Here is a 25,420-nt window from a genome sequence, read left to right as displayed (position 1 = left end):
AGAGTGGTGATTCTCAGAAGGTCTGTACATGGAAATATCAGTCCAGGACCGAGAAGGAGCTTTAATCAGCCTAGGAATTGAGGAAGATAGCATGTTTTCATCACTAAAGCATGAATTGGATTATCTGAAGCTACTCCTGGCTCATACAGCAAACTACTGTGTGGTCTCCTGTGCCTTTGTTTCCCTATCTATCAAATGCGTTTATGGGAATTTGGCTTCTTCTTTTTCCTCTTAGTCTTTCTTATGAGTCTCAGATATGAACCCTCAGCTGAGTAAAAATCTGGGGGGGAAAGGATACCACCAAGTTCAAAATACCTTAAGCTGTAAAACCATCAGCTCATGTACCACAAATACAGTTCAAATACTGAAGGAGTTAAAAACATCACTTCCCAAAATCATGGAAGAAAGTCCATCAAAAGTCTGCAGGGTGGTGCTGCCATTCCAGGGTTAACTGGGAAGTGAACAGGAGAATGGAAATCTGGCAAATGATGCAATGGACTGCTTCCTTGCTCTCCATCCAGCACATGAGCTGGGGTGTGACCAGAGTACTTTGTTTGGAATCATTCTTGGAGCAAATTTCAGCACCCCTATGCTTGGTTGGTATGACACTGACAGAGCAGTTTAGAGGAGATGAGAAGCAACACTCAATTTCCCCTAAACAGCTCCAGCAACCACAACACTCACCAGAACCTAAACCTCAAGGTAAATTCTGTACTGAGTTTGCAGCACCCATCCCTGCTCATTCATCACTGCCTACAGACAGTATGTCTGTAACCACCTCAGTCAGCATCAGCACCCAAAACCAGCTGCAGGTTTTTTATCGTGACACAAATTACACATGAGAGCTGGATGAACTGCAAGAAGTTGCTGCTGGATTTTCAAAGCTGCATGGGTAGAAAACCAGAACAACTTTCTACAAGCCAAAGGGAGATTTCTCCACTCCCTATTTTCCAGGGCTAAAAAGCTAAAGTAGAAAATAGTTTTGACAGAGATGAACTTTATGTGGTAGAGGCACAGGGACCACCAGCCACTGCCTCCAGCCTGTTTCTGTAGTTCCTGCTCCTGACCATTCACAGCTGAATGTAGGTGCCAAAATATTTCTCAGGAACCAAAAACTCTATGCTAGAACTGACTAACATGAACGGGTTTACCACCCCAAGGAGATGGTCCTGTGCTTGAGAAAGTATTTCAGAGGTGAGAATTTTTCCTCATCTGCATCAGCCTCCCAGATGGTTTCAGTTCAGCTTCAGCTGATCTTTCCTGAGCCTACAATTGTTTGATTAGAGCAGTATAAGGAAATCTGGCAAAGCCATACCTCACCTCCTTACTGACAGCCTTTGTACCTCTCACTGAGTTAGTACAGTACATGTCACCTGACTTCATCTACAAGGTATTTCTTATCACTACTGAGAGTGAATCAACTAATGCCATACAATGAGAGCTGTCAGAGCCAAGTGCTCAGTACAGTGTTCTTACCACCTGACAGTGACTCCTTTTTTACTGCATTCTGTAAGAGCCTAAGCTTAATGTTGCAAAAGTACACAATTATAAGGATGAACTAGACAACATCTCATGCTCTCATACTTGTCTTTCACTGTTCAATTTATAAACTGTCATGTGAAAACTTTGCAAAAATTGCCTTCTCTACCAAAAGAACTTTCAAGTTTAATTAAAAATTGGGTTTGACTAGCCTGAAACTCAATAGCAGCCCACTATGATGAGCAATTGTAACAGCTCCTCCTACACTACTTCTATCAAAAATATTATTATGCCATAACTTCATGTTTATACCCAATTATTCATATAAAAAGGAGGAAAACCATCCAGAATGCCTCTCACCTTTTGGTAGAGTTACAGTGTGAGACTGAGTTCTTTCTTCAAAGTTGTGTGCAGGAAGAAACTAATTTGTCTCTGCTCTGAAATGAAAGCACACATGATTACCCCTCTAATCAATCACTTCCTTTGTATTTATCTGGTTTGGTATGGTTTGTGTTTTCATGATATCCTTTTTATTATAAGGAATTCCTATGTGTAGTCAAAGCTAGTTTATCAATACACAAAAAGTACCAGTATCAATCAATAGCTTGTGTAAAGAGGCAGCCATGTTATTACTGCTCAGTGACAAATAACACTGAGTGAATGAGGTGTATATTTCTGCAGATTCCTCTATGAAACTAGTTAGATTTACAAATATGAAAGTACAGTGGCAAGATCTTTTGAATTGGTAAATCAGAGTAACTTTGCTGAACCTATTCCAGTTTATAGTATGGGGGTTCTTGGCACACAGAACAGACCATCAGTGTTCTATATACACCTTCCTGTCCTACCATATGTATAAAAGATGTTGTATTATCTTAGTATGTATCATCAGTACTAAAGGGCTGTTATATAAATTTTATATAAATATATTTCTACTGCCAGTAGTATAACTACAACAGCAGAAAACAACTATAACAAAGACAAATCAAGTGCCATATGGGCACATAAAATTTCAATGAAAATTAGCCTCTCCATCTAGGCAAGTTAACTGACTCATCTGTAAAGACATGATGTACTGAAAGTAATAATTTTAATGAAGAAAGGAAGAATAAACCTCTACATTAGAACTGAAAACAAACAGTAGTGAAAGTTGTAAATTGAGCTAATAACGTCCAGCAAAAAAATGAATCATCCAACCCAGCAGACAACATTTGAAAAATACTGAGTGGGAACATGCCACAGAGATGAGACAAAGTAAACATGTCATGTAGAACAGATGCTCAAAACAAACACAGTGGCAAAAATAATTTTATGTTAATGAAAGTCTCAAGAGAAAAAAATATCAAGCTATTGGCAAGTATCAAAGCAGCTGCATCTGGTTTTGGACAACAGAATTTGCAAAAATCACACCTGCAAATCCAGCCACAGAGGAGATTCAGGTACAGCCTATGCCAATAATTCCCATACAACTCTCTCTAGTTAGTTGGCTGATAGTGTCTAACGGGGTTGAGTACCTGAAATCATGAATGAAAACATTCACCTATTCCCAAGGAATTTCCAGGTGCATCATTTGCTGCCTCAGTCTTCCTATCAGAAGGGGACTGCTGAACTTCACCTTACCACTCTATACTTCCCAATTCAGAAAACCAAAGATAGACCATGGTCAGTCTTCAGCCTTCCTGTGTTACAGAAGAAATGTTAAACATGCACAACCAAGGAAAATTCTTGTCCAGTAATAGATGAGACCTAATCCATGAGGCCTGAGCAGTACATATTTAAGTCAGGAATTAGCACTCAACACAAGTAATGCCTCCAAAAATGGAATCTCAGAAGAGAAAAACATTAAACCAGTGCAAAATATTCCTAATTCAGTTAAAGATGTTAACGAGTGTGTACACAAATGTGAAATTTCAGAGGCTCTGAAATTTAAAAACTCATTCAGATGGTTACAGTTATGTTTGTCCATGATTATGAAACACAGACAAAGCAAAGTTGTGGTTCAGCAGAGCATAACTTGTTTTCTTTAGTTTCTGGAATCAGAAACTGGACTAGCTTTTAGCTCTGATGCAACATTAGAATTTTAAGCTGAGGGAAATAAATTCTCCTTTTGATAATTCTGCTGTGATGATTATGTACTCTAAATTATCAATAATAAATACACAGTCCTCATAACTGGAAATACAGAAGACTGAGGTTTGATCCCTCCTACCCAAGAGCCTGAAAAATAATTTCCCTCCTAAAACTGATTAATTTTTACAAGAAACAATAAAGAGAGAGCTGTGATCAAGCAGAAGCATTGCAATAACACAGCACACAATTTCTGCCAGGGTTTAACATTCCTCAGAAAGTAGAAAGAATTTTTGTTTTCCTATTTTTTTTTGCTATTAAAATTCAGCCTCCTTTTTTCAGAAATCATAGAAAAATGGCTTTTTCTCAGCTTCACATTCACCATGGCAGAGGCTCAGCCAATAATGAAGAGAGTAAGTCTCATAATAAGAACACAGCAAAAGCCAACTATGGATATTTCAGAGAAGAAGGGGGAAAAAGACTGGGTCAAACATAACTAGTTTAAAGACTGAATCTGACCTCTAACCATAATGGATTTGCAATACTAATAGGGGTGAAGCTGAGCAATGGACACAGCTGGAGAAAAAAGCACCATGTGACCATGCTTATGCTCTCTGTCCATACACATCCTCATAGACACACACAGAAACATATTCAGAGAAAGCATTCACGTTAACAGGGTTTCATTACTATTCTAAGCTATCTTTAGCCAAATCTTCATGATGTCAAAAAAAAGGTAGCTATAAAGCTGCAAGTCTGTCAGACAAACCTGTAAAAAAACCAGAATCAATCCAGTAAAACACCAGACTTTGATGTATTTAAGTGCTTTGCTGAATTAAGGTGGAAGAAAGTGTTTAAGAAGCTTTCACATCTTTTCTGCTGCTTTTAAATGTACTTGCAACTGACTGGCATTTGAAACACTAGATTCCTGTTCACACATAATACTATAAGTGGCTTGGTAAAACACAAATAAAATTAATTAAATGCCATAGCTAATTTATTTAGTCACTTCTTGCAAGCTAAATGAAAGAACACATCTAGTGCATGAACTTGTACATGAAAAGTCATCTCTCTGTAATAAAACTTTTTTTTTAACCTCCTGAGCTGGACCCAGCTGCTTTTCATACATCTATAACAAACTTTGTGCCAAATGAACTGCTTATATATTTTTCTAAACAAGCCCCACTTTACTTTTTCCAATCAGTCCAGACAGATGGCAAGTAAAGAAAACACTTTAGTGTCAATCTGGTGGAGACCGTCACTGAAGTGCTTTTGCCAAGAAAAAACAGACTAAACATTAATGAGGCCAAATAGAGAAGCTTGTTTTACAGGCTGGAGGTACTAGATTTCTCTGGACTCAGAGAAACTCAATAGTAGCTTTAAAGTGCTTGCAAGGAAACACTTCTCCACTTTCCTGCAGCACGTAGCAACCGTATTCTAACTGGGCTAGCAGTGTTCAGTCCACACCAGAAAGAATGGGTATTATATTTCTAAAAACATTGGCAAGGAAGTGTTTATTTTCTCTCTCTTTCTTTTTTTTTTCCTCTTGGTGTACACAAAAGTTTTGGCACCCTTGTAATGAGTATATTTTCCACTACAAAGAATGAACTTTGTGGAATTTGCCTTCAATGTTACGAAGTCACTCCTATTGAAAGCCCTCACTATTAAGTTTGTGAACACTATCTGAAATAATAGCACTTTGGTACACATGTATTGTGTGTACACTCCAGGCTAATCTCTCTTGTACCTGCTTTTGTGCATGTATCTAATAATGCCAAGAAAAAGGAAAGAAGATTAGGAAGATCCAAAATAAAAACTCTTTTTGACAAGGTGCTAGGTTTTTGCCTACAAGACAATATTCAAGTTTGCATTATCTAGTATGCCTTGCACCTGAGATACAATTTCCTCCAACTACAGCCCTTGCTAAGACCTGACCAAATACAGTAACCACTGAGGCAAAATTAGTCTGAGTGTAGAATATAAATCTGTGATTGCCTCAGGAGGTTTCAGGTTGGTTAGATCCTTGGCATCCAGGCATCCTCAACAACAGAAGGATCAGTTAAGCAAGAAGTACAGAGTGTATAAAACAGGTTTTAAAACAGTCACATTCACTTTAAAACTTTATCACAAAACTGTCAGCAGTTATCTGTATGTCTCAAACTTGGGGCTTTTTGCAGAAAACAATTTCTTAAGACACTCAAACACTGTTTTTATTGGTAAGTTTGAGATTCTCTTTCCTGTGAAGGGAAAAGGCTGCTTGATAATTTGTAGTTCTGTTTTTAAGGCACCTAAACTCCATGAGAAAAGAGGAAGCACAACGGGTCCATGCACTATTCACACTAACATTGCCTTCTTCAGTAACTGGTGCAGTTGCTTTTGTGTCAGGTGAGACATGTAGAGTATTTTGAACTATCAAGGCAGAACTGCATTGAGCAGTTCCCAACGGTCAGAAAGATCCAAAGGTAAAATGGGCTCACTATATTACATTTCTCACTGCTTTCATCTTTCATTCTTCAGCATTTCTTTTGTAATGCTCTTTTCTCATCTTGTCTTTTTTAATATAATGGCTTGTAGGTATTTTCCAAGATACCTAGCCATTTGAGGATGAATTGCAAGGTTACATTTCCTCTTCTGTACATCTTAAGCAGTGGTCCAGATTTCAAGGAGGACAGCATGTTGGATGGAAAACATCTGGACATCCAAACTGCTGTGTGATGATCACTGTGGAGACTGTGGCAACATTTGGTGGAAGTGTAGCTCTTTAGAAAAGTTTTACCCCTTTAATACAGAAAATTATTTTTTAAGCCTAAAGAACCATGAACAGACTGAATTATTTGCCCTCACTAGCTCATTATGGTGTTGATTTGCCTTATTTCCCCACAAGAGTAATTAGTTAATCAGTGTATTCACCAGACACTGTAATTTCATGCCAAAGCAGATACAAGTCTAAAGAAAAGGATCTAAAGATACAGATACAGATAAATAATCAAGGATCAGTTTCAAAGATATATCCAGAAGACAAAGCTTCAAAAGATGTCGTTAACTAGATTGCTTTGTGGTAAGGACATTCAGTAAACAGATTATCTCTAATAAGCTTATCCTGTATTAAACCACTAAGGAGTCGATGCTGTGATAAGACAGTTTTCAAAGGCAATGAATTATAGACATGCAATCCTAGGCAGGGAGCAGAGCAGGCTTTCCCTTCTCCCACAGTGCTACTCAGTGGCTCCCTGCACACATTTTAACTGCTGGTGAACAGACACTCAGGTTGGTGCACCAGGTAAGTCACTCTGGCAAAAGCTGATCAAATTAAACATTAGAAAATCGTTAGACAAGACAAAAAACTCACTGCTTTCAAAGCCAGCTGTAGAGTTTTCAGCACTTTCACAGAGGCATGGGAAGCACAAACCCAGTGAAAATTTTACCTGAGAGCAGAAGGGTCCTCCTCAGATATTTCAATCTGGAAGAGAGACACAATAGTTTCACCAACACTCAGACATCAGTAAACACGTAATGATAATGGCAATAACTGCAAAACTCATCCAAAAATAGCAATATGATTTTCCTTTCACTAAAAGTTTAAAATCAAGAGAATTAAATGATCAGGAGTGAGGGGGCAAAAATGACATGAACACAAGTTGCCAAAAATATCAATTCAGTCAAATCTATCGTATTTACAACCATTTTTTGAACTGGGAGATGCATTAAGACTTGTGTAAGTCATGACACAGCTTCTAATTTTCATGTTGGAAGGGGTCACACTATTTCTGGGGCTCCCAAGTGTTCAGTTTGCAGACAAGTCTCTAGACATACTGCATTTGAATTCTGAATACACAAAGCATCATCCAATTTGTTAAAAATGTTTCTATGACTGCAATAACAAAGTCAGCATTGATACAACATCAACTGCTGCAAGCTATAAGGAAATCATTCCATCATTTCCAGCACCTGCCAACACATACTTGATTTATGAAAAGGTCAGGGAGCAGAGAAATTCTCAAACCAGTGAAAAACATGTGAAATAATCAGAAGGATGTCTAGCTAATAAAAGAAGATTACAAACGCTGAAAGTAGACAGGCACAATAAAGAAAGGAGGCTGGTAAACAGAAAGATTTGGGAAAGTTGAAGCAATTACCCATTAAGAAGTAAATTCTTGAGTCATGTTACAAATCAGCATGTCCTACCAAATCTAAGTAGGAATGTGCCAATTAGCAGAGCAAACATTCCAGTTCTGAGAATATCTGCCTGTAATGGCAAATCTTGGAAGGCTAAACAGCCAGGTTCAAGCTGTGGACTCAGATGGTGGTAGCAGAGCTCCAGCCAATTTTCAGGGTATCTTTCAGAGTCTGGTTGGGCAAGCAGCTCTAATGATGGTTGAGAGACTGGCTGTCATGCAAAGTGGTGAGAAACAGCTTAGTGTTTCCATAAGCTTTCACTATGTATCTTTCCACCCTCCAGAAAAAGCATGTTTGCTAAACACAAATCATGTAACCTTGTTGTCGTGGATAATGCATTAATTATACAGTTCTACAATTAGCAGCTTCAACTTAAAAATAAAAAAAAAACTTCACAGGTTTGCAGGCTGTCACAAGAAAAATCCACAAAGTGTTTCTTTCTGTTTACTTAATTTGCTTGTGAAGTTACTGGGGAAAGAGAAAAATAATGATGCATAGAAAAAAAATCCTCCTGAGAATCCAGTCATTGATTAAAAAAATGTTAATTAAGAAAGCCTTCAGAATGATATCTAATTTGGCATACAGGGAAAAAAGCATCTAAGAGAGAATTAAAGGCAAGTCCCATGATATAGATGCTTTGGTTTGGATTAAACTGCTAAAAGCCTCAGACTTTAAACACTGTAGAAAAAAAAAACCATACTCTACATATACCAGAGGGAGTATTAGCATTGTAGGGAAAAAACTCTATACAATGTGATAGCTTATAATTGCAAAGACAGTGGAAATAAAAAGTTTAATAAATCACTTTTCTTCCAATGTTTTTGCCTTTAAGACTTCTCTCCTTTTTGGCTCAGCACTTATTTAAACTTAACTGCAGTATAACAAATCTTTATTCTGCAAGCTTCACTGTCTGGCAAGTTGTTGGAGAATGAAATTTTGATATATAAATGAACAAACACAAAACCTACATTACAACAATTACAACACATGCCCTCAGGCATATTAATCCCACAGCTAGTAGGTCAGACCTAATTGTTTCCTCATACACTCTACCTTGAGCACACTCAGGACAATGTGAATTCCCTTCCCCATAATGGGAATATATCAATAAACACTATCAAGATCCATGAGCTGACTGATTACCCAGAGTGTGAGGAAAGGGTGAACCTGCTGACAAATATAGGAAGTAGATTCAGGTTTGTGAGTGCATATAAAGGATTCATAGAGGCAGACAAGTACAAGCTGAGAGTGTTTGAACAGAATTCCACTGCTCCCCCAAATCTTACATTACCACAGTGCTATAACAAGAAGATTAATAGCCTCCTGCACACATTGGTTACCACACACCACATCAGGCTGACAATCCATACACATTGCACAAGCGAAAAAGGAAATGGCTGATGTAGAAAACATTCCAAGGGTTTCATATTTGTGGAATTTCTCTTTTGCATTAGGCAATTCCTTTATTTCAGTAATTCACAAAGAGGTTACACATGCATCCTGAAAGGGCAGACTCAGCCAAAACAAAATGCTCAAGTGAGCATCTTTATTTAGCATCGTAGATATAAAAACATTTCCAGCCGTGCCAGCATATGCTCAGTATCAAGTCAAAATGTGCCCCAGATTTTTTTTCCTCCTAAAAAGTGGGCAACATAGCCACAGAGGAAACTATGCATATATTTCCTCAACGTGGGTTTCTGTGGAAATCCTATCAGCAACTCTGTCTGGTTTCTCACAGTGATTCATCACCGTGCTGGCCCAGGAGGCCAGAATGATGTAAACTAACCTGGAACTTTCAAGGAAGCATAAGGAGCATTGGCACAAAGCTCTCATCAAATTTCAGATATTGGCTAACTCGTTTACACCCCTCCAAAATCCCCAACGTAAACTTCACATTTTAAGCTCAGGTAAATGTTGCCTGCTGACCATTAACTACTGCCAAAATAACAACTGCTGCATATGCTAACACTCCTTTTGAGAGTATCAGTGGCCTCTGGGGAAGCAACCAAACAGAGATACTGATGCCTATGGATTTTTGGATATCAGAGATTCTGATGCCTATGGATTATGGATTATGAGGAAAGCATGTTCACCCTTTTCTCACACTCTGGGTAATCAGTCAGCTCATGGATCCTGATAGTGTTTATTGATATATTCCCATTATGGGGAAGGGAATTCACATTGTCCTGAGTGTGCTCAAGGTAGAGAGTATGAGGAAACAATTAGGTCCAACCTACCAGCTAATATTGTTTATAAAGCCTAGGAGCAGCCAAATCAAGCCCTTTGAATCAAAACAACCCTAAACTTCAAGCTCAGAAGAAGAATAAAAGTCACACTTTGTTTCCAGATCTGGATCCTTTCTTTAGTGAGCTGAGCACAAACCAGATCCAATCGTCTCTCCTTTTACTAACAGGAGATCCTGCTCTAGTAGCAGGGCCCTGCCAAGAGAAAAGTGAAGGTCCAAAATTTTTGCAAATCTCTGCCTTTGAGGATTTGATTTCTCAAACTCATACAGTGACTTAGCAGATCTCTAGGTAGGTACAAAAATTTCTCAGAATGGCATTTAAGGAAGTGAGAACTATTAAGATAACTATTAAGATTAAGAGCATCTTTACCTGAGGTGCATAGAAATAAAGTATTTTCAGTCCAAGAGAATGTAGCCGAAATACTGTTGTTAGTGGGGGGGAAAAAGTGAAAATCTCCAAACTCCATAAACAAAAATGCTGAATTAGAAACATTTTGGGGGGTAACTCTCATATGCACCTATGTTCTTTGTCAGTATTTTGGATACATACAGGAAATTTCAGTGTAAGCTCAGCCAGTATAAAATCCTTCAGTATTGCCACAATGATAATGATTTTCCAAGCATCCAAACTAAAAATACTTGACTCATTTTTTTTTCAGATTACTACTGCCCTTTCTTTCTAACTGAGAACTACGAAACAGAGGCCTAACTTTCCAGATTCTACTACTAATGAGTTGTGGGCATAAAAATATTTCACTTTGAACATATGACAACCCTAGAGAGGAAGAGGGATCACATTCACAAAAACTCCAAATATGTCAAACTTTGGGGAAAAAAAAAACCAGACATTAAAAACATCAGAAAGGAAGTCAAGAAGTTTTGAGTAAGAAAACCAGACCCTTTTTCCTCAGTTAAGGTCTTCAGATCTCTAAAGAATATTTTATAATCCTTTTTACACTATAATTTCTTTTAATGCTCCTCATCACATGTCTTGCCTCATCTATATTGGTATGCCAGCAGAGACACAACTGTAGATTACAATAATCCCTGTACACCTTCGGACTGGATACTTTCAACTAAGCAATTATTTCTCCATGGTTTAAATACACACAGAGAAAACAATCTTAAAACTCCTTGTTAATTCTGTATTAGTTCTTTTTCTTCAATTCATTCAGACATCTAAGAATAGCATATGGGAAAATGATATTCCAATGTATGCAAATGTATATACACATATTTACACAAATACAGCTGAGGTTGGATAGATATGATCCAGCAGAATGAATAGGAAACAAAATATGGTTGCCAGCTTCCCCTAAATAATAGTTCCCAATGGCATCAGAACAACACAAACCAGTGCCATCATCTCCAAATTGTGAGCACTCTTTCTGGTGATATGACCCTGAAAACTGTCTTTTTTTCAGTGCCAGGCCCCCCCACTGCACTGATATCAGTGTCAAGCTGGTTTCTTAATGCCCCCCTTTTCTGGCCCATCTCACCTTATCTAATAGAGCCCATTGCTAAAGAGAGGGAGGGCAGACCTGTAGGTGCTGGGGCTCAGGAAGGGGCAGCAGCAGCCCCAGAGTGCCACTGGAGCACCCGCTCCATAGCCCAAAGGAGGCAGACCCAAGGGGGTTGCATCAAGGCTCCTGACCAGGTTTGAAATGTGTCTTCTCTTGAGAGTTAGTGTCCTCCACAGTTCTACAACAAAGAGGAAGCAAAAGACAAGGATTTGTCTGGAGTTTTATGTTATTTAAGGAATTGCTTGTCTTTTAGAATAAAAATGAAATATTAATTTTTTAAGTGGTGTGTTTTCACATTGTTACAGTGTTGTTCATTAAGCTTATTCTTTTGGTTGCCTTCCCACAGCCAGAAGGACAAGGAACTGCACCAGCTAAGAGCACAACAGGAATCACAAAGGCTTGATCATGGCTTACATGATGTCCTGCTAGCATAGGAAAGATCCAGTTCAGAAATTCTCTGATGCTTAGGGAAAGACACCTCTGGGGAACCTTAGGGGAAGACTGCTCTCACTCCTCTGTGAAAATCCCACACACATCTGCCACAGGCTACTTGCTGGCACCCCTCACATCACCAGCAGCTTTGTTTTGTTTTCTTCTGCATCTCATTTCTTTACTGCTGGTTTTCAGACAGGCCATCCAGAGGATCCCTTCTTTATCACTCTTATTACTCTTCTAAAGCCATTCTGAAATCTATCATTCTGAAACTCAAAATGACTCAGTCTTTTTCTGTATTTCTAAATTGGTTACCCAAACAGCAAACAAAAACTATTATCTCTAAGTTCTGTTGCTCTGTGGAGTGTGCCATACAGTATAGCTCATCGCAGAGACAGAGGAGAGATCTTCTCACAGGATTGTTCCCTGACAGTTGAGACTCATGTGCCAATAAGGAAAATAAAGGAAATGCCAAACCACTTGCTGCTTAGTATTTTTTAAATGAAAAACCATGATTAAAAGGAGGATAAATATTTGCATCCCCTGTTCTCACCCTTCCCCTGCTTACCTTCTCCCAAACCTCAGCAAATTTCTCACAAGCAGAAACAGCAGTGACGCTGATTCTGTGAAGGTGAACACAGCGAGTCAGCAAAACACAGAGCAAAACCTCTTTCTTCTCCATCTTGTTTAGAATCAAACAAAAGAGAAGGAGGCATGTGTCCTTTCCAAAGGACACCTTCTGTTAGCAGAAAACAAAGCTTTTAATATTAAACAAAGCTACTAAAGAGCAAAAGAAGCAACTGTTTACGTACCTCTTAGTCAAGCTAAGAGGTGGAAGCGTGAGGCAAAAAGAGGCCATTCCCCCTCTCCCAGCAACAGATTCTCCTCTTCCTGCCCTTTGATAGCCAAGCCCACAGGTCTCTGCTGCTGGGTCTGTTGTCACACACACAAAGATCGTAGGGCAGACAGTCCTTTCAGATGAAAGGAGGCCACCACAGGTGACTTGTCAAAACTCACATGCACCTACAGGACACCTGCCCCTGTCCACAGTGGCAGCACTGGCTAACAGGACTCAGCTCTGCCTGACACATTTGAACCACTCAGTCCACCACTCATTCAGCCTTGGCACAGCATGGTCATCTCAGCCAGCTGGGCAAAACTCCTCAGACTCTGGGAGCAACAAGGCAATGGTGCCTCTCAAAGGGGCAGCAGCAGCAACACCTCATTTGCTTTGCTGGGATAACTATGGCTTTACAAGATGTCATTTTGTGCTACAAAACAGCTTCAGAGATGGTGGACTGCCTGGTGAACTCTAGAATCCGTTCTTGCTGTCAGAAAGCACAAAGTCATCAGTCAGCATAAACAAAAGGGACATTTGAGAAAAAGGACACTACAAGACTCTCTGCTGAAACTGGAAAAGTTGTAAATTCATCCCTTAAACTGCTTTTTCCAAATAAGCCAATGCTTTTGCCCTGCCCTCAACACACCTTCTACCAGGCATGCTCAGTGGAAAAGAGAAGCTGCTTTTAATCACACAATTCCAAAGCTTTGCTGTCCCATGAGAAACAAGGCTAAATGATTTTCAAATCTGTGAAAGAAAATTGGGGCAGTAGTCACATTCCTCCACAAGTCCCACCACAAATTTCTTCAAATGGGAAATGAAATAAAGCATTAAGGAAATTAAATTAAATTGAAGAGTTGAAATAAAAAAATTGAAAACAAACTTCTAAAGTCAGAAAATACAACAGACCGCAGACTTCTCTCAAAATTCTCCAAAAATGTTTTGAAAAAAGGTTTGCCAAAATTACTTGGTGCCAACAAATCTTATTTTAGGGTGAAAAGCAGAATGACCAAAAGCAGACTCCTGGAATGTACTGATGATAACTTCCTTCTCCAAGTGGCAGAGGAGCCAACGAGGAGCGGTGCTGTGCTGGACCTTGTTCTCACCAAGGAGAGGCTGGTGGGGAATGTGAAGTTCAAGGGCAGCCTGGGCTGCAGTGCCCATGTCATGGTGGAGTTCAAGATCCCTGGAACTGAAGAGGGCACACAAACACAACAACTGGACCTCAGGAGAGGAGATTTGGCCTCCTCAGGGATCTGCTTGGCAAGAGTTCCGTGGAATAAAACCCTGGAGAGAAGAGAAGCCAAGAAGATGGTTAATAATCAAGGATCATCACCTCCAAGCTCAGGAGAGATGTATCCCAACAAAGAGAAAGTTGGGCAAAAACACCAGGTCTGTGTGGATGAACAAGTTGCTCCTGGACAAACAAACACAAAAGGGAAGCCTACAGAGGGTGGAAGCAAGGACAGGAGCCTGGGAGGAATACAGAGAAATTGTCCAAGCAGCCAGGGACTTGTAAAAAATATTATACTCAATAAATACTTCTGGTGAGCTCCAAAGCACTAGAGAGCCATCATCAAGATTACACCAGGAACATAGTTTAGAATCACATGGAAGATTAATATTTATTGTGAATCCTATTTCGACAAAAACATCTTTTCATATTCTCTAGTCCCTTTTATAGTCCCCTAGCACACGTCCTGACAATCTTTGGGGCACATTAGAGCACCAGCATTTACCACTATTACAACAACAGTTTATAGCTCTCTGTTTAGACTGCAAATACAATTTTGTTGGTGCTGCATGAGCTGCATTTTAAGACTACAGATTTCTGGGTACTGGCACATACTTAATCACATGTTAAATCAAACAGTTGCATGCTCCCATCTGTGCCACAGAAGACTCTAATCTTTGTTGGGTAGGTAACAGCTTCATCAGACAAGTATTTTTAGAACATCGCAGCTGAGCTGCCATTTTTTACCATTTCCCAAGAGGGATTTGACCTTAGGACCTCATGACATTCTGCAGCAGGTACTGTTTCCTCAGATCCTGTGAACTGTGTTACAGAATTGACTTTTCTAAGAGAAATTTACCTTCCAAAGTTTCCAAAATCATAGAAATGCTATTGGAAAATACATCTGTCAATTCTACATCAGTGTATTTAAGATGCTACTGGATATTATAGTACTACATGTTTTCACTTAGTTCAAAGCACACACATATGTCATAATTTCCAAGGAATAGAAAAGCATCCAAGGAATCAAAAAGTAAGTACTAAAGTCAAGTATACTACTGCTGGAGGGAGAGGAATGGAAATCAGGAACACACCAGTCTTGATTATAGTGGGGTTTTTATCACTGCAGTATCAATGACTTTGATGAGAGAGAAGACCAGTACTGAGGTGTTACCATATACACAACAATCCCAGATTAGACTCACTGTAGGACAAAGTTACTTATATGTAATGCAAGAAAATAACCTCTTGTACTGGAGTTCTAGTGTTTGTATGGCATTTTCTGACACAGGCCAGAGCTTGTAGTTCTGGGACAGAACTCCCACCGGAAGATTCTACGTTTCCTATGTATCCTATGATATCAGCTCCTGTGTTGGGAATTAACAGTGCACTGAGTCTGCTGTGCCTACACTCCACTGAGCAATCCAAGGCTCTGTTGGGTATGACAGCAGGTTTAGTTTTGCAATTTCCAGTACTTCTCAAGTCCATCTGGGCCACAATTATATCATGAACTGCCTCTTCTGTTTTGTTTTTTTGCTTTACTAAGTTACAGTCTTAGTAAGAACAAGCTGGTGCAGATAATAAAGTCAGTAAAAATATCAATAAAAATGACTGAAACATGAGCCCTCACTTTTTCTTCCTTTTTTGTAAAGAAAAAAAAAATAAGCTTCAGCCAGAGATGGGCAGTTAGATCATTATTAAATAATATCAGCTAGCCCAACTACTTGTTCATGTACCAGTCACTCCTCGTTTTTGAGGGAGGGACAAAAGAGTATTATTTTTACATTGCATATAAACATTCCCTGAAAAAAGGTAGAAGTCACTTTGGGAGTCACTTTTCATTCCTGATAAATTCAAAAGGCAGCACAGCAGCTGACTGACTAGATCAACAAGCCTGTTTTCCAGAGATATGATTAAATGGTGTTGAAAAATCACATCAGTAGGAATTACTAGGTACTTTGGACTTTTGAGTTCTTGAGTTTGATCCAAAGCCTGTGGCAGGCAATGCAAAGACTGTCCTTGACTTCTGTAACATTTACACTGGGCTCCTCATGAAGTGTATAAATGAGGATTTGGGAACCCAAATTTAAACATCCCTGGTTTTTAAAGCCTTGGACTATATCTTTCCCTTAATTCATTCTTCTTTGCTTACAGAGCTGGTGCCTTATGGCATGTCTACACTATACAATGCAGAAATCCCTGCACCAGCTGGTGTGAGTACCCAGCATAGCACCATGCTGAGCCATTAGCTCGGGTCCTGGGAGTAGTATAGATATATTAGCATGGCATCCCGCCCAGGCTAATGAGCTCAGGCTAGCTCTGCATTATCCTGCTTTGATCCAGACTAGCTCCTCTGCAGCTCTGCACAGCCCCACACTGCACAGAGCAAACGTGTCTCTGCACTGCTGAATGTTATCTGCTCCATATATCACACTCCTGCTTCTGCAGACCCACTGCTGTTTGAATGCCATTTCTTTGTCTGAATTCTAAACACTCTAGTATACAAAAATGTCTGTTCCTAAACTGGAACTTATTTATCTATCCACACATTGCAATCTACAAATAAACAGAGCACCTGCATCTCACCATATTTCCTATTCAATACTGATGACATCACATGCTTATATTGTGACTGAAACACAGTTTTAAATTAATACCAGTAATCATCAGTTAGCTCTTTTGCCTTTAGTTTTGTGTGGAGAGGGAAGAATTCTGCATTTTATTTTCATCACCCAGGTCTAAATGCTGCCTCTTAAACTAAAACTCGTATATTCTCTCTCTGTTGGCAGAAGCTTGTCTCTTGAATAGAAGGGAGTTGATCACTGAAATAGAAAAAATGTCATTGGCAAGACAGGTTGACTGACAGCCATTGTAATTAACTAAAAGATTTCAATTGTAATGCATTTCTGTGTCCTGGGCAACAGTAATTATTAGAGGGACATGCACATATATGTACATAACTGTATTTGTTACTTAGCAGTTATACCATGTCATCACTCTTAAGAGATTCCTTTCTTCCTGCTTACTTATCCCAAACGACCAAACATATGTCTTTGATCTGCCTGAAAGGATAAGTGTCTTACCAGGGGTTTGAGCACATGAATAGCTAAGTACAGCTCCTGACACAGCAGAAAGCATTTGCACACACCTAAGACAAAGGCTAAATGCTGAAATGGAACAACCAGAATAAAAAAACACTGAATGGAGCAAACTTATAACTACCAACAGGAGCAACATCCTTTCCTCATCAATCCTCAGGCATGCTTATATCAAGCCATAAAGGGTTAGACAATTCTGGAGGGATAGTCTTTCATGGTTTTTTGTTTAATGCTTTGGAGCTAAATCATGCTTTCCTTTCCCAGGGGTGCACAAGACAAAGAAGAGGCCAGATGGAGCCCTCTCCCCCTCCCTAACACACCTGGGCAGGGGCCAGGCTCAGCACAGCGCCCAGGGGAGTATGGGGAGCACTGGCAGCCCTGGAGTGCTCCCAGCCAGGCCACGGGGCTCGTGTTGGCTCCCACTGACCCACGGACAGGAATGGTGGCAGGAGCAAACATTCCCTCTTGTACAGCCAGGCTCAGGGCACCTCCACCCTCACTGCAGCACTTAACGTGTTCAAGGGCCACAATTCATCCCCTTTGAAGCACTGACATCTTTCCATCCTGCAGGCAGCCGTTATCCAGCTAAATCTCCAGAGCCAGTCCTGCCTCCAAGCACAGACAGGGAGCCACAGTAGAGCCAGAGGGGGTTGCCAAAGGAGGACAATACGCCGGAGCTCCCAAAGCAGCAGTGGCTGCTGCCTGCCACGCTACCCAGGGATGGGGCTGCAGGTTCCCAGCAGGACACTTCAGAAGGTGCAGCCAGCGGCTGGAAGGACTTCAGAGGCATACCCTGTGAGAGAGGGACGGTGCTTGCAAGAGAAACACATGAGCTTCCAGGACTGCAAAACATCTCCCTGGAGCCCTAATAAACAAACCAATTTAGCTTTATTCTGATCCACGACGCAGCTGCAGAAGCAGCAGCACACTGCAGGGCTGACAGGAGAAACAGGGACTCAGCTTGGCTGGTGCAACTCCCACCTCCCCACCACAACCTGACTGCAGTGTCAGAGGGGCACTGTAAAGTTCAGTGGCTCCGAGAGTGAGCCCTGCACTCATAACCATGATAGAGCACATGTGGGGGAACATACATGGAAGGGGACAACACAGGTAGCACGGTCAAACCACATTAATGAGGAGAGCACTCTGAAGCACAGAAACAAGGACCACCCTTGGCAGGAATGCACAAAACATGGCACAGCCCAGAGCAGGCAGGAACAGCAGTCACTAGAGCTACATCACTGCCACTTTAAGGCCATACACCTGCTCCCCACACTCAACCAGCCAGACCCTCTGAAAGCTGCAGAGAGTCTGGGGACTTCTGAGGCCCTTTAGGACCACCAGAAGCAGCATGGTCAAAGTTCAAATGTGATCAGCTCCCAGCATGAGAAAGCTTTCTTTCACCAGTGAGCCACAACCTGACTTAAGAAGAAACCAAACTATGGAGAAAAATAAAGAAAAAGCTAGAAAGGGCTGAAATATTTTATGCCATCGATTGTTTTTTTCTCCTTTTGTTTTGTTTTCACGGCACATAATGGAGATACTACTTTAAGCCAAAAAGAGAATCTCAGAGTCAGTGCTGACTGTCAGAGAATAAAGATACCCTGTAACTCTGCCCTCATTTTAGCACTTTAGCATTTAGCACTTAAGCATTTTAGCATTCTCTCACAGCAAAGTGCTGAGGCCAAAGCTACTAGGTGCAGCTTGTCTCTCTGCTGCAGAAGAGGCTACAGCCATGCTCCAGATTCTCTCTCTTTCTCACAGGAGTACTCTAGGAACACTGTAAAGCAGAGCAGGGCTAACGTACACTTTTCCTTGTGTGAAAAAATACTGTAACAGTCACTGCAGTGTGCACTAGCAAACCAGTTCCTCCCATCACAGCTATAAAATTCCCACCTGTTCCTCCTGAGCTGCAGCACTGGCAGGGTGTGGAGGGCAGCCACACCAGGGCTTGTATAAAGCCCCTACTTTGCCTGCTTATTTCTCTAGAGAGGATGGGGATGTTCCATAGGCTCCTTCAAGGACAACTAAACTTGAAAGACAAAATACATAACTCAAGAACCTGAGAGGCAGCAATAGATCTCCAGCTTGACACAAGTTGGAAAGAATTCCCATATGTACAGCAAATTGCTCAGCCCTCTTCAACTGCACTCAAATAATGTTTTCACACTGCCACACCTATATGGAGCTCACTACAGGTTTTGCATGGACACACATAAGGTGAGCAAATCCCACTGCTGTCAGCCACAGCCCTGGCTGCTCTGCACCCTCATCTGGATCTGTGCTCACTGAAAGGGTTCTGGCAGAGTAAGCCAACCCATCAGCAATTCCAAAGAATTCCCCCAGCCAGTGGGCAGCCCAGTCCCCATGAAATGTGCAGTTTGCAGAGGAGGAACCAACCTCAGAAGCACAGCATGCTGTGGGTCAGACCTCTGCCCACTTTACCAAATCACACACCACCTTCACATGCACAATACAAGAGCACATTTAACTGTTAAGAGGTACTTGGGAAAGGAGACTAACATATGAAAAGGATAAAATTCTGCCCACCCAGTGTTCACTGAGAAGGGCTTTGTCCATTGCTGCGATGACTTGCCAAAATTCAAAATAAAACTGTTTTCTTGGTGTTGGTGGCATCATCACCATTTCCTGGCCCCCCTTCCCAGAGACCCTTAATAGCAAAGGTATTTCACAGGCAAACATTTCTTTTTTAAAAGGCAGAGCTCATCTTAATTTAGAATCGAGCATCTATGCCAAGACTTCACACTGTGCTGAATGCATTACAACATCTACCAAAAGTGCAAAATACATTTTAAAAATGGTCAGGCAATACACTGAATAGTTGTGGTTGCTGAACACTCGCCAGTTTTAGTTAGAGGAGTTTTTTTACCCTGTGTAACTTATGGGCACATTGAAAAAGATATGTGTAAAGTGTTCTTGCAATCTAATATATCACAGCAAGTAGATTTGCAAATACTTTTGTTCACTGAAGCACAGCACATCCACAACTACCTCCGTATTTCCCTTACCCATCAGGTGTTGTTATTCCCTTTCAACATAAAATACCATATAAAGAAATTACCTTTGGCAGTTCCAAACACCCAAAGTCTAGAATACAAGAATCTGGTTACTTCGGGAAATAGGATGCTGTGACTACCAGGGTAAAAGATACTAATTTTTTATTAATTTTAAACCCAGAATAATTTAGCCCCTAAAAAAAAAAAGTAGGAATATGCAAAATCTTAGCTTCTGATTAGTCAGACTAATGAATGGCTTCCTTGCTAGAACTACTTGTGGGTACTGGTTTGCTGACAGTACTGCAAGCACCAAGCAGACAGAGGGTTCAGGATTCCGGAATCATATCTAGATGTCATAAGAAATTGTGATCTCAACCTTTCCCGAATATCAGTCTGATATTCTGGAATATAATCCTGTTTTGAGTTTGCAAATAGGTTGGAACGATTCTTTTCCCATTACACTTTAGTTATGGGCACTTCTGGTGAAAAAGAGCAGAGAGAAAAGCCAGCAAACCAGCAGGCAGCCTTTGTGAAAAAGACTGAAACGGGATCAGGGTTCTCCCTAAGGAGAGGGAAATAGCTGCGGATGAGGCGAGTAAAAGAGAAATCTAGAGGAAAGCAGAAGGCAGTTTAAAAGATTTTTAAAAGCCCAGCAGTAAGAACTACTGGAACCCTGATTTCATTAAACAGGTCAAAGATGACAGATCAGAGGGTGTGAAAACAGAGCTGGTTGGTCATTTTCTAAGTTGTTTTTCAAAAGAAAATGTCAATTAGTTGAAACCAAAGCTTTTGGCAGGAATATACACACTGACTTTGTCTGGAACATTTTCTTGGGTACAAGGTGGCATTTCTGATCGGAGAAATCACTCTCCAAGAGCAGCCAACAACCCCACCACTAGGACAGCGCCCTGGAATAGCACTGAAATCCCTACACCGAAGGTGAGGAAATCCCAGGCTAACAGTGACCCCCTAACAGTGAGTCTACATGACCTCACAGAGCAGTCTGTGGATGTACCAGCCCAGAGAGCTTCATTCTGGTGGACCTACACCCAAACTACTCAACCCTACTGCTCTTCTGATGCACCCGGATCACTGTCACAAAACAAACTCACACCAACCCTGTCTAGTGTCTGCAACCACCTTGAGTGTGTCTGGACCCACTGCTGTTTTAATGCCGTATTTTTATTTTGTCTGTGTTCAGTTTCTATTTTATCTTTTCTTCCAATTGTCCAGAGAGTTCTACTAACAAACCTTATTAAGTCCCTGTAAACAGAAGACAGATACAGTTCACAGCAAAGATGAGATTCCATGTTAGTTCCTTTCCAAAAACAGCTCCCAGGTATATGCAAACACCTCAGGAAAGACTCAGCATGTGTACAGAGAACAAATACCTGCAGATTTCTACCTTTCTTACTCAAAAATGCCTGGCTCCCGTGATTTGTCAACAGGTAAAATTTCTGAGGATTCATGTGTCCTGAGCTGGTTCCAGGTCTTGGAACAACGACTACATCAGCCATTTTCTTATGTATTGAAACAAGTATAACTACTAATTTTGAGAACAGTATTACTCACTCCTGCAACTGAGCATGCTGTTATTTACAGCATAATTTACAGCTTGACCATTAGTCAGCTGTTACATTATGCCTCATGATAAAATAAGGTTTAGATCTGCTTCTTGAACAAATAGGATCAAACTTGCAAAAAGTGAAAGCAGATGGGAAGTTCTATTGCAAAATTGCTGCAGAAACAAAAAAAAGGAAAAAAATCAATGGTGTAATATTGATGAAAATAAAATTCAGATGGAATGAGATAATGTGCAAATCATTTGGTGAAAAACACATCTCCAAATATGATTTAAGAGACATTTCAGTGCCATGGTTACACATTCAATTTTCAAAACCATGAAATGTTCCATTATTGTAATAGCTTTGATTGGCTGTGATTCTGCCAGCAAAACTACTACAGTATTGTTATAATGATAAATTTTGCTGCAAGAAAGGGCTATTATATAAGAATGACTCTTTCAGATATTTATAGAAAGAGTTTTTATTTATTTATTTTAAGAAGCTATAATGAGAGAGGCTGGATTGAGAACAAAGAAAGAAAGAAAATTGGGGCCAATCAATATAATGTTTTCAATTAGCCTAAGTTTTTCATATTTTAAATTGTTTCAAGGCTTCACAAAAACACAGAAGGAATCTACAGCTTTTATTGGTTTTTTTAAGATGCGTATTTTCACCTCTGTTATGACTATTCACTGATTCCTTTCTTCCTTCCTTTCTGCCTCCTCTCTCCTGTCCCCACTTTTCAGCCACATGATAGTTTAGAAATTAAAATATATTTTCCTGTTATCTTTCTTTTTCTTTTTTTTTTCCCCATGACTATTCAGATGGGACAACTGTTGCCCAGAAACAAACTATAAATATATTAATATTTAGCTAGCTAGCTCCCCATCGATGTATATAGATAAACATTACATAAATGTGTGTATCTAAGGCAAAATTAATGACGAAGGTCAGGAAATTCCACACAATCTCACCATAATAAGCCTCCTTAAGAATATCCAATAAATGTAATACTACATATGAAGTATAATAATAATTTAATTAGGGACTAATTTTCATTTAAATTTCACAAGTGTTGTGGCAAATACCTTTCATCACCATTCCTGACACCTGAGAGCAGAACCACTACTTTGTGCTAGGAAGTTCAAGAGTAAATTTGTAAAATAGATCTTTTCTTGTCCTCTGGGGGTAAACTAGATCAGCAGACAAAAGCAGCAGAAGTAAAAATACAGCTCCAAGAACTATCAGCAACAAATAAAGGCAACAAACCAGAAGGTGCATGTTGAAAGCAATAGTTTGGTAAAATTATATATTCTTTTCTTTTCAAGCATGATCAAAAAAGTTCAGAATTAGAATCCATTAGTGAATAAGTTAATGGATTTGTGACAAGACCAGAGAACAAGCTTCATTGTGTTAAGCTTTCTATCAATCTGATTCTGCTGGTATTTTCTATTCTCCAAGAATGTGCCTACCTTTAATATCCAAAGGGAGACTCTAGTTGGCCCAGTGCAGCCCTAATGTAGTAGCAAAAGTCAGGCATTAACCCAGTGACTGTCAGTGCTCTTCCTGAAGAGCCCAGGAAAAGATAAAGGAAGCATGTCCTCACAGCTTTTACTGTTTTCTCCAGATTGCAAGGCATGTTTTAATACACAGCTGAGCATACACAGCGCAGTATAATTGGTGAAAGTCATAAACTTGCTCTACAGACATGTGTCTAAATAAGTTTTCTTCTTCTACTTTGCTATTTTGCGGTGACAGGTTAAAGACATTGGTAAAAGATAGTGCCAGAGCAGCAACCCAAGAGGTCCTCACCAAAGCACCCTGTGCCTCAGTGATAAACCACCAGAGGCCTTCAGTGTACCAACAACCAGCACAGCCCTGGAGGTCAGGGATTCCTGGGCAAGTCCTACTGCTCCTGCTTTTTCCAAGCTGCTGAGACATCAAATTGTCACCAAATGGTCAGAGACACAAGCTTTTGTTTAGCAGCTCTGCCACTTTTCACAGGGCTCTCACTCCCAGACTGTGACACACTCACGTTTGTGTAACTGGGGGGGTGCCTACACCTCCAGTACCAAACCTGCTGGATTGAGTCCATCTGTTGTTGCTTCCTTCATTTTGTGGCTGTTGGGAGTCTGGACAGACAGCTTGGAGTGCCTCTCAAAACACGGTGTAGGCAACACCATGGTCTGCCAGGCCAGGACCAGATTTACAAAGCCATCACCATATGTCTCCAGTCAGAGCACACAGCATGTGTGTCAAGTCCAAGGAAGAGTTCTCTCATTACACATTTTCAGGCACATCTTAGGCCATTTGGACGTGCTTTTATGGTTCCCACCACGTATCCTGCACAGCCAGACTCTTGGCAACAAAGACTTTGTATTCACAAAGGAGTGTGGAAATTTTTCCATTAATGGCTCTGCACAGACACTCTGAACTACCTCATAACAATACTACCAGTTTTTCATTCCACAGATGGCTTGAATGAATGGATATGCATCCCACCTGTATATTGTAGTCACAACCTACTTGGCTGAAGTAGTTACTTAAACTCCTCACTGAACATCCCATACTACTACTGCACACAGAGCTGACTCAACATCCTCCCAGTGCCATGCTCAGCAAGGCACGACTGCGGGACCTTGGGGGATGACAGTGTTGTTCACTGGAGGCTTTCAGAGTAAGATGATTCACAATGAGTGATTCCAAAAGAGCCTCTAGATTCATTCCCATCTGCCCTACTCCCACACCACACTCAATGTGTTTCTTCCCACTCACTAATAACAGCTCTTGCCTCCTACATGCTATCAACACCTGACTGTCTTTTCTCACTGCAAGAGAGTAAGCGCTTATAATGCATTCAAAGCACAATTTTGTCTGACACGTTTGTTTTAGCTAATTCTGTTAAGGGTTTTTTTTTTTCCTTCCTAAGGCTGTTTCATTTGTAGGAGCAAATAAGCCTGAATGTCTCCTGCCACATTTGCTATCATCCCGTTATTCAATATAGGAGGCCAAAGGCTGCTAAAGGTTACACTTCATACAAAGGGATTGCCTTTTCCCACATACACTGAACCTGATGAGGAAATCATGGCTAAAAAGGTACCTCTCTATTCGCCCCTTCTGTACCTATCTGATATGCTGTGACAAGCAAAAAGCTGTGAATTGATTCCTACGTGGGCAGTTCTACCTTTTCCAGCCTTGCAAACAAAATCCACGGATGTCAGGCAATGTTTTTTTCTCTCCCTTAAAACACTTCCACCTCTTTCTCTTAAGCTTAAGTCTTTATAGTTCTTATAGTCACCTTATAGTTCAACAGATGGGGTTCAAATGAAAAAATAAGATTGAAAGAACACAGTTGACACTCTCCCTGACCATGCTTAACAGGACACAGCCCTGTTCCCAGATGTAGAACATCTTTTCGAAGTAACATCATCAAGGTGATCGGGACTCCTGGTAAGCTACAAGGGAATCTATTTAGCCAGAAGGCTTTAATGCTGGTTTAGGACCAGAACGAATCAGAAAGTTCTGCCGACATTAAGTTTTTTACAAAAAAAAAAAAAAAATCTAGCCAGCAACATTTTCACACCAGGTCCTCTGTTTTTAAAGTGTCCACTTTTTTCCCACCAAATGATTAAACTCAGCAAGGAAAAATGAGGGAAGACAGAGAAGCTAGGTTCGAAAAATTTCAGCATATGGAATAAAAAGTTTCCAAAAGCTCCAGGCTGACTAACACCGTCATGCTAGAA

General features: G+C 40.4%; 1 protein-coding gene across 3 annotated transcripts in view; it reads right to left on the bottom strand.

The window, feature by feature from the left end:
* The window catches only part of IRS1 (insulin receptor substrate 1), a 281,844-nt gene that overhangs the window by 142,016 nt on the left and 114,408 nt on the right, over window positions 1-25,420 (bottom strand). For all 3 annotated transcript variants that reach the window (XR_007903534.1, XR_007903533.1, XR_007903535.1), the window contains one exon: window positions 6,896-7,006. The gene's annotated coding sequence lies outside the window, so the exon portion shown is untranslated. The remainder of the gene's footprint in view (window positions 1-6,895; window positions 7,007-25,420) is intronic.

This window comes from Manacus candei, unplaced genomic scaffold, assembly GCF_025592945.1.
Source record: "Manacus candei isolate 608988 ecotype Guabito, Panama unplaced genomic scaffold, ASM2559294v1 h1tg000015l, whole genome shotgun sequence".
Classification (NCBI taxonomy): Eukaryota; Metazoa; Chordata; class Aves; order Passeriformes; family Pipridae; genus Manacus; species Manacus candei.
This window is presented reverse-complemented; position numbering and strand designations above follow the sequence as displayed.